This window comes from Condylura cristata, unplaced genomic scaffold, assembly GCF_000260355.1.
Source record: "Condylura cristata isolate star-nosed mole 26May11 unplaced genomic scaffold, ConCri1.0 scaffold00009, whole genome shotgun sequence".
NCBI lineage: Eukaryota > Metazoa > Chordata > Mammalia > Eulipotyphla > Talpidae > Condylura > Condylura cristata.
The window spans coordinates 59430910-59445148 of record NW_004567110.1 but is presented as its reverse complement, the minus strand read 5'-3'; positions in this window follow the sequence as shown (position 1 = coordinate 59445148).

Below are 14239 nucleotides of genomic sequence, written 5' to 3'. Positions count from 1 at the left end.
TATTAAATAAAAAGACCCTTAATTTAGTAATTTAAATTAATAAATCTAATTTAAGATAGCCTCTTAAATTAGTCTCAAAATGAAATAGTTTTAATTTACTAGATGTTCTTATTACATGATTATATATTAAAATGTATCTCTTTTACTTTGAATAATAGAATATTGACTTACAGTTCTTAGAAAATATATTGTTGGTCTATTGTGGTCTGGGAATACTATGTATATTTAAGTCAGAACAGCTGTGAATAGCAATTGTGCTTGTTTCTGGGTGAACAAACACTATTCAACTACTGAATCCTATTATAAAGTGAGTTAACAAAATACAATTTAAATAGCATCAGTTTAGAATTGCTAGTACACTTCTGAAAAACAAATATGCAGTGTAGATCTTCTGATGTCTGACTCTCAGGCAAATATCAATGGTTTCAAACTTTCTAATTTACTCCTGATCTGTGTGTGCATATACATGTGTGTTTGTGTTTATGTGCACATGGGTGGGTTCATTGAGCATTAAATATATCCTGACACTTTATTAACTTATATTTTCATCTCCACTGAAGGACCACAAGTACTATTCCACTAGTAAGCTCCTTTTAGTTGAATATTTAGATTTACTATAATTTTCAGAAAGGAAAATGATAAGTAGATTTTTGTAGATTTGAATATCGATTCTATACTGACATCTTTATAGCAAACATTAATAATTATTGAATAACTATAGACACAGTTAGTACATTTAAGTGAAATAGAATATTAATAATTAGAGTATGAAAAAGTGACAGATCAATGAATTTATAAGGATTCAAAATTATAATCAGAAGTGTTCTTTATAGAGAAACAAAATACTAGATCTAGAAAGTAGTTTAAATAATTCAATTTATTTTCTGTTTCCTGAAATAGTCATAATTTATCTTGTTCCGAATTAAAAAAGACCCCAAATACTAAAAGGTGTTTTGACATGTATAGCTCTTTTCTAAAGGAAATAAATATGCCAAATTTTCAGCATAATTAGAATCAAATTTTAAGTGAAACCAATGTCTACATTAACACCAACTTTTGGAAGTTTGATAATGTTGGACTGGAAGCCCCAAGTCAAAAATTCTTTTAATTGAAAATTAGTGATTACATATGAGTAAACTGAAAATCAAATAACTAAATCAGAAGGATTTGTGTTATTGCCACTAACATTCACAGTATGAAAATGACCAAAATGTTTTTACAAAGCACAGGATAAGAAGGCTTAAACTACCATGTGGTGGTAGATTGTGTACTAGAGTCATTAGTATGAAAAATAGGCTCTAATGAGATAGAAAAGACACTGGATCACAGGCAGGGACAAGACAGGAATCAAAGACAAAAACTTGCCAAGAATTTTGCTGTGTTTATGGGTTGGTAAGCAAAAGTTTGAAAATTAAACTGGATGACCTCACGTCCGAACACCTACTGCCATAAATTAACTCATTTTTTGTTTTTGTTTTTTCACTAATTTCTACACCTGGGTATATCTGAGTTATCTCTTCACAGGTTATCAAATTGACAGCTATGGGGGAAAAAAGGGGAGTTAAAGGATCCAGAAGAAAAAGGGAGCCACAGACCTTGAAACCAGACCTACCTGCTGGAGCTGCAGGCATGCAGCCTCTTGAGATGCTCCCGGGAGAGGTGAGAGCACTGAACCACCACAGCTGGGCTCCAGCTGACTGGTGCCCACCGTCAGCAACAACAGTGGACTTTTGACAAGTCCACACTCTTTGCTTTCTCAGACAATAAGATTTAATTCCTTTGTTTTCAAACCCCATTCTTCAAGCCTAGAAAGACCTTTAACCCCTGCATTCCTGGAGTGCCTTCTGCCCAGAGAGATTTCCCCACTGCAGTCTCTTCTTGCTCTTGCTAATCATAGACCCTGACTTCTTGACTGACCTCACCAGTGTCTGCAGTTCTCTTTTCAGTCTTCACCGGAAAGTATCACAGGTATCATTTCCCAGCCTGGAAGTGGGACCCTTTGGTCCCTCCCTCTGACCCCTGTGAGTGGAACAGTGGACAGCAGCTGACTCATTCCCTACTAGCTTGTCTGTGGGAGGTTGGGAGCTGGTGAGGGGAAGCGTGCCTGCTCCCATTTGGTGACACTTCCACATAAATAATTCACAATATTTTGATAATGCATATGCTATTACTGAATGCAAATGACTATAGGAATATGTAATTACTTGTTTTCTATACTTTGATTTCTGAGAGCACTCACTTCTATTCAGGTTATACTTGAAAATTTGAGTTTGTTTCCATGCCACATCATAGAATAATTATGGAACCTGCATTATGATGGAGATTCTTTCTCCACTAAAATGAAGAGATAATGGAATTTGAAAATTTCTTCTAGAAATGAATTCTTCAAATTGAGTTGTTGCAGTAATAAGTGAAAAGACTATTGCAAATTGTCCAGCTTGGAGGAAAAAAAGATAATCAATTCAGATGTGAATTTTGAGGTAGATGATTGTAATATGTATTTTGTAGTTAGTTTCCACAATTTATAGTAATCTAACAAATTTCACATTAGACCAGAACTTGTAACATTGGGAACTTGGCTTATATTCAATTATTTATAAGCTGCTCCAACACTCAGGAAGTTAGATGCTTCAGAAAATGTAGACAAAACTCACTGTATATTGGTTAAAGTCACAAAAATCCCCATGTGACTTAAAGACTGAATCTGAGCTTAGGCTCAGATGAACAACTTTATCTCTGTCTCCCCCTTTTTCTCCTTCCTCCTACTCTGGCGAACCTCCGTCCCTTGTGGGATTTCTTATCCTCCATGATCTTGTTGCCACCTTTTCCTAACTACCCCCCAGATTCTTTCTATCACCACTGCCACTACTGGGAAATATTTTGAATGTTTCAATGTTTTATCTGCTTTTTCACTGCTCTAACTCAAATTAAAAACTAACGTTTCAACCCATTTTTCCCACGTTCTCCTCACCCATTGGGCTTTTGCTGTTCTGCTTTTATAGCATACTTCTCCAGATGGTTGAACAATAAATAATGTTTGGTAATTGGATTTCTGTCATTTTCCTTCTGCTTCATCTCTGTGTGGTTGGTGTAGCATAATCTCATTACTTGCCATTCAGAAAGTTAACTGATCTTATGATAATTATATAATCAGTGTCTCACATTGCTTTTAATTCTTACAACTTGTATTGGAAGTGGAAATTCATTCCACAATTTTTATAGTGAGTTGTTACCTACAGTCATCTGAGAGTCATCTTTGACATCTCCCTTTTCTCATTGATACTGTTGTTTTAGCAAATTGTTTTAGATGTCGATACTCACTAATTAAACCTGTTCCTTCCTTTTACTCCTCTGTTACTTAATTCTCACCCTCGGCCATCCCTGGTGGCGCAGCGTGTTAAAGCACAGCACTGAGAAGCTAAAGCCACTTCTGCATGAGTTCGATTCCCGCCTGCCCCAGAGGTGACCACATGGCGTGGCAGACCTCTCCTGACCCATCCTCTGCTCCCCTCAGCAGTGTACTTCGTAGATCTGCCAGTTCTGCTCTGAGCTCTGTCTCTGGTGAAGCCTTTCGCCGCCTCTGAGCCTCTGGCCTGTACCCCAGTTCTGTATGCACAAATAAATAAAAAAAAATTCTCACCCTCAAGGTCTCTTGCCTGATTAATCCACAAAAGCATTCTGAATGATATCCACACCTCAGATATCACCCCTTTCCCAGTATGTGTGTTATGATCTTGGTGGAATACATGAGCTTCCTAAAAGTTATCACTGATGGTACAATTCATCTGTTTAAAATTCTTCAATGACTCCCAGCTGGATGAATTATAAATTGCTTTTCATAAGGTCTTAAAAACTCATAAGAACTGAATTCCATCCTGTATCTCTGTGTACTGTCCACATTGCCTCCAGGGCTGTATAGCTAGTGGCTGTCAACCTCACTGTAGACTTCACTGTTGCATCCTATGCTCATGAAGATGCAACTGTTTGGTCCTAGATCATCACCAGGAGGCCTTCCATGGCCCCTTTCTGTATTCTAGTACACCTAGCGTATTATTTTATTGTCCAATTTCATAGTAGATTCTTTTTTCACTTGTCTAATTTTTTTTGTTAGAGTCTAGATAAAGTGTCCTGTATGTTCAGGCCACGTTTCTTTATATTGTATTTACTTTGGCATATTTAATGTGTAGCATATCCTCAAAATACTGACAGATTGATGCTATAATGTGAAACTTTTAAATAAAAATATATTTCCCATAATTTTCCCCTCAAATCATATATAGTCAACCATTTCTTCATTAAGTGCTATTACTAATGATGTTACCTATTTCCAGAAAGTTATATAACAAGAAATCCATCTATCATTGTAGTGAGGCTTAAATGGTAGGAGTTATACAGCACAGAAGAGTTGGTATATAATTTTACCTTGCCTGGTAAAGAGCATACATGATAAAGGAACAAACAAAGATGCTGAAAACATTTCCTGCCACTGGGTACAGCTTAGCTGTTTAAAAAAATAAAAGTCATCAATCGTGACTCTGGATTTGGTTTCTGACTTTTAAAAATATTTAAATATTAAGCAGTTTTTTCATAGCTGCCTTTTTTTTTTTTTTTTCCTACAGAGCATATGGCCCTTTTCCCATCAAATAAGGATTGTATGAAGGTCCTAGTCTGGATTATCTTGGCCTTTGGATTCCATTAGGGTCATATTTAGAACTTGGCAAGAGAAAACTCTGGCTCCTGCACACCCCTCCCTGACCAGCATTCTTTGGCAAAGCCTGCCAGGTGCCTGATTGCGCAGAGAAATGGGATGGGCTCACTCAGTGTGACAGTCAAGAGAGATTTCACAGATCACAAGTGTTTGGAGAGACAAGTCAAAGCCGAGCCATGGAAACGTGGTCTGCCATCTTCCCACTAAATAGAGGTGGCCTGCCAAGCAGGAGTCCAAGGTCACAAGGCAACACAGCTCCTTTGGACAACAGCCCAATAAAAAAGAAGTCCCTCAAGGCAGATCACTGGTGTATGTGATGTTGGGAGGAAAGAAATCGCAAACTCTCTTTTTTACCTGGTCAGTCGGCAAGAACAGGGAAACTGGAGTTTAACATGACTTGGTGGATAATAACCCTTTAAGTAATGACATTTTTACAGTCCGTCCTCAAAGGAGTACAATGCCAACTTTGTTGTGAGGCAGATGGTGGGGAAAAAGGTGGATGTGAATCTGATCATTTAGCAGGCAAATTAATTTATGTGACAATAACCAGCCTCCAAATTGAGTTTATTGACTCATTACATTTTCTCCCTATGAAATTTAGTAAAATGCCAAACTCTACATTTTAAAGGAGCTGAAGGTTATGTTCTCATTTTAAAAGGGGGCACATTCAGCATCAGTTAGGATCTATATAAACAATATTCCCAGAGCTTCATGTTAGATTATGATTTTTCTGTAGTTCATGGATAATACTTGTAACAATAGTTTGGTCCCCTAGTTCGTTCTTAATTAATCTGAAAAAGTAATCCATTACTTAGTTTCTGGGCCATACTCTTTCTTAGAATCCCAAATAATTTAAAAAAAAAAAAGGAATAAAATAGATCAGTAACAGCTCAAGTCATTTTTTAAACGAAAAAAAGGGAATGACAGGAAAGGAGAAAGAAGTAAAAAATTTTAATGTCATTTTAGTTGGCTCTGGAGTTAGAAAAGTCTGTTTACTATGGAAAGTTTGTCTGATCTACAAAGGCTAAATGAATGAGAAAGACTTTTTATTATAGAAAATCAAAAAGTGAAATAGAAATAACGTCATTTTCTTAAAGTGTGTAGTAGACCATGCTAGCAGTCCTTACAACCCATACTGTAGAATTTCTGGCTTGTCCTACCATGTCAGGGATCTCCAAAGTCCTTCTGAGACAGCCACCAGGAGCAATTGCACTGCACCAGCTGAAGCTCCTTGCATGGCACCAGCTGATGCTCCTTGTGCTGCACCAGCAGAAACTGCTTGCACAGAAACATGCTTCATCACCCCTGATCTCTGCTATCTCCATTTTTAAAAATAATTTGTTTATTTATGCCTACAGAACTGGGGTATAGGCCAGAGGTGCAGGGGCAGTGAGAGGATTCACCAGAGACAGAGTGGGGAGCAGAACAGGCAGACATACGAAGGACACTGCTGAGGGGAGCAGTGGATGAGACAGAAGACGTCATGGGGATCACCTCTGAGACAGGGATTGAACTCACACGGAAGCAACCCTGGGCATCTTTTCAGTGCTGTGCTTTAACCCACTGTGTCACCAGGGAGGGCTGCTTTCCCCACATTTTAAGCATTCTCTATCCTCAAAGCTTTGCCATTATAGCTCCTACTTATTTGATAGAGATTTCCTTTTGTTTGCAATATAGAAATAACTGGTATAGTAACCAAGTTTTCAAATTTATTTTATAACAACAACAAAAAATCATACCTTCATTCTTTCTGAATAACATTTCAACAGTGTAGGTGGATGAAATCTAGCGAAGCACGCTCCCTTTTCCTTTAGAGACTCTTCTGGATATATGTCTATGTACTTAGTAACACAGGGGATGTATTGTCTTTTTTTTTTTTAAGGTAAATTGGCTGGAATTATTGTTACTGTAACTTGCAGGGTTAATAGGCCTGTGTAAGACTGAGTTACATCTTCATAGAAACTCTACTTCAATCTTTTCATAGCTGCATAATAATCCTAAATTATAAGCAGGCCTTTGATTTCCTCTTCTGCGATAGATTAAGAGGGACACATCTTTCTTGCTGTGGACAAAATCTAATCTTACTATTTTCTTCTATTTTGTTGACAAGGAATATCTGGCAGGGGACCCCAGAAAATAAGTGTAATAAATTATAACTCATTACTTTATTTAGAAAGCTATTTGTCAGACAAATTTTCTGTAAAATGTTTTCTTAGCTATTTTTCCTAATCAGTCCAATACTCACGCTACTGTCACCCCCAACCCCCAAAACACATACATTGTGAACCTCCTCCTGGCCCAACTCTCCCTAGTGGCCTTCCCATTCCCTGTCATTCTGCCTCTGTATAGCATGGAATATGACTTCCTGACAATTCTCCCTACAGCTTGGGCCATGGCATCCTTTGCTCAAAGACTATTACAAAAAAAAAAAAAAAAAAAAAAACTTTCAGCATATTGTAAATTGTGCAGCAATAAACATGGGAGTGCAGGTATCCTTTTGAATTAATGCTTTTGTGTTCTTTGAGTAGATTCCTAGGAGTGGAATTGCTGGATCAAATGGAAGTTCCATTTTTAGTAGTTTGAGGAACCTCCACACAGATGGCCAAAAATAGATGACTGGATCAAGAAGATATGGTATATTTATACTATGGAATATTACTCAGCAATCAAAAGGGATAAAGTCATGCCCTTCACAGCAACATGGATAGAGTTGGAAGGGGTTATGCTCAGTGAAATAAGCCAGAAAGGAAAAGAAAAATATGGTCAAATGGTCTTATTTATAGGCAGGATGTAGAGAAAACAAAAAAAGAATCAGAAAACAGTAACTATAGTAAAGTAAAAATCAAAATCATCAGGCAACTATATAGATCAGAGACATTTTTTAGGGGAGGAGGAGGGAGAAGAACCAGGACAGGGATGGGCAGAGCACAAGAGACTATAGTAATGGTACACGTGTGAATTGGTTGTGGGAATTTCATGGGGGTCATGCATTGTATAAAAATGAAGGAAGATATAATGAATATATTAAAGAAAGAAAACTTCTCATCAATTATATTTGGATGAATTCTAAATCTGCCCCATTCAATCCAGTTGGAAATAGGGAAGTATATATCCTGACCTGTCTCCACTGCTAGCCAGCTGTGAAGGTCGATGTACTGTCCTCACCTAGCTTAGCATCAGGCAGTAGATAAGCCATGGATACTGCAGTATGTTAGAATATGATGAATGTCATTACAGCCACTGAGCATATTATTGAGACACCCCTACCCTCAGTTTTCTCATCTTACTATAAAGCATACAGTTCATTTCACTGTTGATCAAAATGTTGATCAACATTTTGCTGTGCCAACTCTCAGATCAATCTCTATCATCCCCACTTCATCACAGTTTAAGATCTTTTGAGAAATTTTGACAAAGTTTAAAATGTGAGTGTTGATAATTAATGAAGTGGGAAAACCGGGTGAAACCTGCCTAGCTCACTTTTGCTTCCTGGCATTACTGGCAGCTAGTGACATGAAACAATTTCAAGCCAGAAAGGCCTGTTTTAATCAAAACATTTCATCTGTATTGTAATTCACAATTTTTAGGTAGTAAAGAATAATTCCCCACAGGATGAATGTATATGCTGCATTGCTGAGTTCTTTAAACATTTTTGACAGCATCAAAAATTTCATTGAATAAACTTGTAGCATGTGTTCTTTGCAAGTCACATTCCTAAGGACCCTTGATGAATAGGTCGATGTCCTGTCCTCACCTAGCTTAGCATCAGGCAGCAGATAAGCCATGGATACTGCAGTATGTTAGAATATGATGAATGTCATTACAGAACCTTAAAAACGCTAGGAATTCAGGGCCCTCCCTGGTGGTGCAATGGGTTAAAGCACAGCACTAAGAAGCTAAAGCCACTTCAGCATGAGTTTGATCCCCACCCCAGAGGTGACCCACATGGCTCGGCAGACCTCTCCTGACCCACTTGCTGCTTCCCCCAGCAGTGTACCTCATTGATCTGCCTGTTGTGCTCCCCACTCTCTCTGGTGAATCCTCTCACCACATCTGTGCCTCTGGCCTGTAAAAAAAAAAAAGCTAGGAATTCACAGGAGGGAGAAAAGCATTTGGGGCTATGGTGAGGAGGAAAATATGAAGAAAGTCATATTTGCATTGCACCGCTTTTTTTTCTTCTTCTTTTGGTTGTTAGCAGTGAAGAGAGTTATGGAGAAGGAAGGAAGTTGGAGTATGGAGGAGCTACATTTTTGAATTATTCATTAATGTAGATTTCACTTTTCCTCATTTCTTCTAGTAGGCAAAATTGTTCGCTGTATTTCAGTGATAAACCTGGTAAAAAGACAGGCATCACAACTCCCCTGGAGCACATATTCCAAGCATTTTAGCAGAAGTGGAGCCAGAGAGGCAGAGTTTTAACCAAAATGAGAAAGCTGAGGCCACCACTATTCACAAATCACAACCAATGTAGCCATATTCATTAAGATATTTTGTTATCAAAGTTGAGGTTTAAGTGGTGATAAAACTGTACTCTTCAAGTCTTCTCCAAGTTTGAATCAGTGAAGTAATGGGAACTCACTTAAGTGATCAGAATTTATTTTATGGACTTCGATGAGCCTAAGGTGGGGAACACAAATGAGCTCTAGTGAGTAACTTCCCATCTCCTCTCCGGCTGCTGGAATTGACTCAACCTTCTAAACTGTAGTGGTCAGAAGAAACAAGGAAGTGCAAGCTACAGGCTAGAAGAACAGGTAAGCTAATGAGTGACACAAGCTCAGTCCCCTCTAGGAATTCAGCACTCATACAAGACTTGCCTCCTTTGAGGGTAGTGACATCACTGAAAGGCAGAGCCCAGAGCTCAGGTAATTTCTTCCGATAGAATAGTCCCAGGGAGGCGGGACTCTTATTATTTTATATGTGAATAAAATAATAAAACAGAAGAGCCCCGTGGAAATAGCCAATGCATGAAAAACACTTTTGAGAGCATCTTTTTCTACAGTAGACCTGTGGTTGATCCTTGTATGGAGGAAATTAGTCTTTTAATATTTTTTCATCATCTTTGCTCCAGCTTTTATGACCTGACTGACATTAAGGTTGCCCCCATCACTCCAGATTTGCATTATTTGTACCAACACAGTTGTTCACTGTAGCCTCTTTTCTTCCAGGACAGTGTTGTATTGTGAAGCTGACAATTTATTCTTGTTCTATTGTCTAGTCCTTGTCCTCCCCGGCTATGTAACTGAGTATACCTCTCCAAACACTATACAATGTAACTAAAAAGTCAACTAAAAATACTCCCTTACATAACAACAGCAAATAAAAATGCTCCAAATACGACCATACTGTACATTGACTTCCTAGTGAGAAAGTAGAATCCAAAAACAATCCTTCCCAGTTTTTATACATTTTTAACCTCTGCCAGAAAGTCTTTGTGTTGATTCCTGGTAGTGGTACACACATATGTACAAAACACACACACACATGAACACACACACACATCGATACACATCCACATACATATACATAATCATATAAACCTATGTGCACGCATATGCATGAACACATAATGCAAACATACATAAGCAAATCGTTATTGTATAACAATTTTATGACCAAACTGATTTCTAGGAAATCCAACAGTTAATGTAATCTAGAACCATGCTATTAACCCCAATTTGGATCAGGGTTAAAATGAGGTGATATCCAGGGCCCTCCCTGATGGCGGGTTAAAGCACTGCCCTAAGAAGCTTAAGCCACTTCCACATGAGTTCGTTCCCCACCTGCCCCGGAGGAGATCCACAACGCACACTGCAGACCTCTCCTGACCCGCCTGCTGCTCCCCTCAGCAGTGTGCTTCATGATCTGCCTGTTCTGCTCCCCACTCTGTCCCTGGTAAATCCTCTCACCCTCCGCATCTCTGGCCTGTACCCCAGTTCTGTATGAATAAATAAATAAACCTTTAAAAAAAAATTAGGTGCTATCCAACAGAACAAGGGAAGTTTAGACATTGTTTCAACCTCAGCACAATGTCAGTCAGTCTTTATCATTGTGTGTATTTAGGTTTAATTGGGAAAACTCATTTGCTAAATGAGAAAATTTCACCTATGCATATTATTTTGCAAATTTTCCTGCAAAAATCCGAAATTTTGCTAGCTGCTGTTACAGACCCGAGATTTTATTAAGTTGCATTACTACATCATAAAGCATAATTGAGCACATAAGAAGGGTCCCTTTTACCAGGTGATAGGTCCTGACTTACTAACATTGAACAAGGATGGTACTCTAGGTGACACAGACTTGCTTCCTGTCTCTTCTCCCTCTGCTGCTCCACTGCCTCTTGTAGAGTTGCTAGGTACTGCAAATCTCCAGCAAGTATTCCCACCTCTGATATCTTTTTCCCTGAGATATCTAGTCTTAGTGAATTAAGGAACAGAGTAGATTTTCAGGTCTATATATATTTTCCACATTATTAGAGTTTATATTATAGAAAAGGAGATAAAGTCAAAGAATTTTGTATCTACAAGGAGAATCGAATATTGAATGTATCCTGCTTTCTTTTCTGTACTGAGAACTTCACTTGGATCTTTTGCCATTGTACCCAGCTCCAACCCAGGACCAAACTTTTTAGTAAAGCACAGATTATCAAAGTGTTTTTCCCAGACCAGCAACACCAGCAATCCCTGAAAACTTCTTAGAATTGTAAATTGATGGCTACTGAATCAGAAACTGTGAGAGGTAGGGTCAGTATTGTTTTTCAATAGATCCTCCAGAATAGTTTGGATTGTGGTAACAAAAATGTCACAGATCACATCTCTTAAGCAGCAGAAATTTATTTTTCATAGTCTGGAGTATTATTCAACACTGGTAAGAAATGAGCTATCAAGCCATGAAAACACCTGAAGGGAAGCTGGATGCATTTTACCAAGTGAAAGAAACCAGTCTGAAAAGGCTATGGCAACCTATGTGGAATCAAACAAATTCTTGGCTCTACAATGCCATATTCAGGGTGTACCACAGGTTATTTGTCCATTTGACTACTAGTTTTATGTTCATTTTACAGACAAAAGTAAAAACTGAAACAGATGACTGGATCAAAAAACGTGATATGCATATACAATGAGTACTATTGTACTCAGCAATCAAAAGATAAACTAACACCATTCACAGTAACATGGATGGAGCTGGAAGGGATCACACTCAGTGGAATAAGCCAGAAAGAAAAAAGAAAACTATTGGATGGTTTCACTTATAGGAAGAATGTAGAGGAACCAAGTAAGGGATCAGAGGGAAAAAAGTAATTGTAATAAATTAAAATTCAAAATCAACAAGCAACTATAAATATCAGAGACATTCTGCAGGGGAAGAAAAGGGTAAAGAATCAAAACAGGGATGGGAAGAATACAAGGGACTAAGTTGATGGGGCACAGGTGAATTGGTGTTGGGAATTTCATGGGGACTAAACCTGAGAGGAGAAAACATGCATTTTTATAAAAATGAAGAATGATGTCAAATAAAAAAAAAAGAAAAGAAAACTGATGCCCAGAGAGTAAATAACTTACCCAACACCATAATCTCATCAGGATGCATGGCAGGGCTTAGGCAAGGCTCTGCCTGTTACTGCCATGTACATCACAGTAAGAAGCATGGATTCTCAGTAATCCCCACATTTTAAACCATTTCTATTCTTTCCCCCAATAACTATTTACTAAGAATTCAGAAACCTCCATATAATTTAGTTGTCTGAGTCTAAATTGCTCTCATAAAGACTTTTAGTGGTGACCATATTGTAAGCATATACAGATGTGAAATTATACTCTTATGCTATAAACTAATGTTACTTCAATTAAAAATTATAAAAGTAATCACACAAATACATACTCTCAATAACTTGAAAACCATATTTAACTTCTTTTGGGATGATAATTGTTTTCCTTATAAGTTACTGGGGGTATTTTTTATAAAAGGCTGTCACCAATTGGTGGTCAGACTTAACCCAATTTTCCCCCCTTGATTACCTCAGCACAAGAGCCTCATAGAGCATGGGTTTTGGAGGAAAATGAATGATAGGATGTTGGCATTTCTACTAATGTAGCCTTTAGCTTTTATGTGTGTGTGGTTTTTGTTTGTGGTATTATAGTGATGCTGGCTTTGTAAAATGTATATACTTGTTAGTATTCCTTATTTCTCAATTTTTTTAAATAGCTTTTATAAGTTAGTCATTAGTTTTTCTTTGACTGTTTGGTAGAAATCACTTTTTTTTTTGGGGGGGGGAGCATTTTGAATCACTGTTTTAGCTTTGCTGTTTGAATTGGTTTGTCCCAGATTCTCAGCTTTGGGTGATTGTATAGTTCTAAGAATTTGTCTATTTCATTTAGATGGTTGCATTTATTTGCATGTAAATGTTCATAGTAACCTCTATAATCAGTATTTCAGCTATATCTGTTGTAATTTTTCCTCTTTTTGCTTATGATCCTATTTATTTGAGGTTTCTCCTTTTTTGTGAACGTAGCAAGAATTTTTTCTATTTTATTTTTTAAGAACAAGCTTTTGATTTCATTGAACTTTTTGATTGTCTTTTTACATTTCTATTTCATTCATTTATGATTTAACTTCTCTTCTGCTGGCTTTGGAATTTATTATTATTATTATTTATAATAATAATTATTATTATTCTTTTTCTAATTTCTCAAGGTAGGACATTAGATTGTTTCTTTAGGTTCACTTTGTTTCTGATATAGACCAATACTGCTACATACTTTCCTTTTCTTACTGATTATGTTGTTGTCCATAAATTATGGAAAGTTGTGTCCTCCTTGTTATTTGTCTCAAAGTATTGATTCCTTCTATGATTTCCTCATTATCCCAATGATCTTTTATTTGTATTTTTGTTTTGTCTCCACATAATGGGAAATCTCCTTGCTTTCTTTCATAGTTTGATACCTTTATGTTCAGAGAAGATACTTGCTATGATTTCAACCTTCATATTCTTGTTCTGTTTGTCTTGTGCCCAGTATGTTGTTGATCCTGGAAAATGATCCCTGTGCACTTGAGAGAAGTGTTTATTCAGTTTTTTTTTTGGTGTACTTCTAGATACACCTATATACTAGGCGTATATAGATGTATTTACTACATTTATAAATGTTGAAAAGTCAACAACACATTGTTATAGGTGATTACTTAAACAATTTTATATATTTTAAAGATGTTGAGCCAGGAAAGGAGAGTAAATACAAATTTGTAGTTTTTGTTGTGTTAACCTTATTTTTTTAAATCATTATTGATGCTCTTTTTTGTTTCTGTGACTTTGATTTACCATTTAGAATCATTTCCATATACAGCGTTGCTTCTATTCTTTCCTTAGTACTGTTACTAGCAACTACATTTTAGTTTCCTATGTCCTAGGTTTCACAAAACAGTTATATGCACATTGCTTATACAATTACTGTTTAATAAGTTAGGAGAAAAAAGAAGACAAGCATTTTTACTGTCTTTATAAATTAGATAATCACCTTTACACTAGGGATCCTCCTC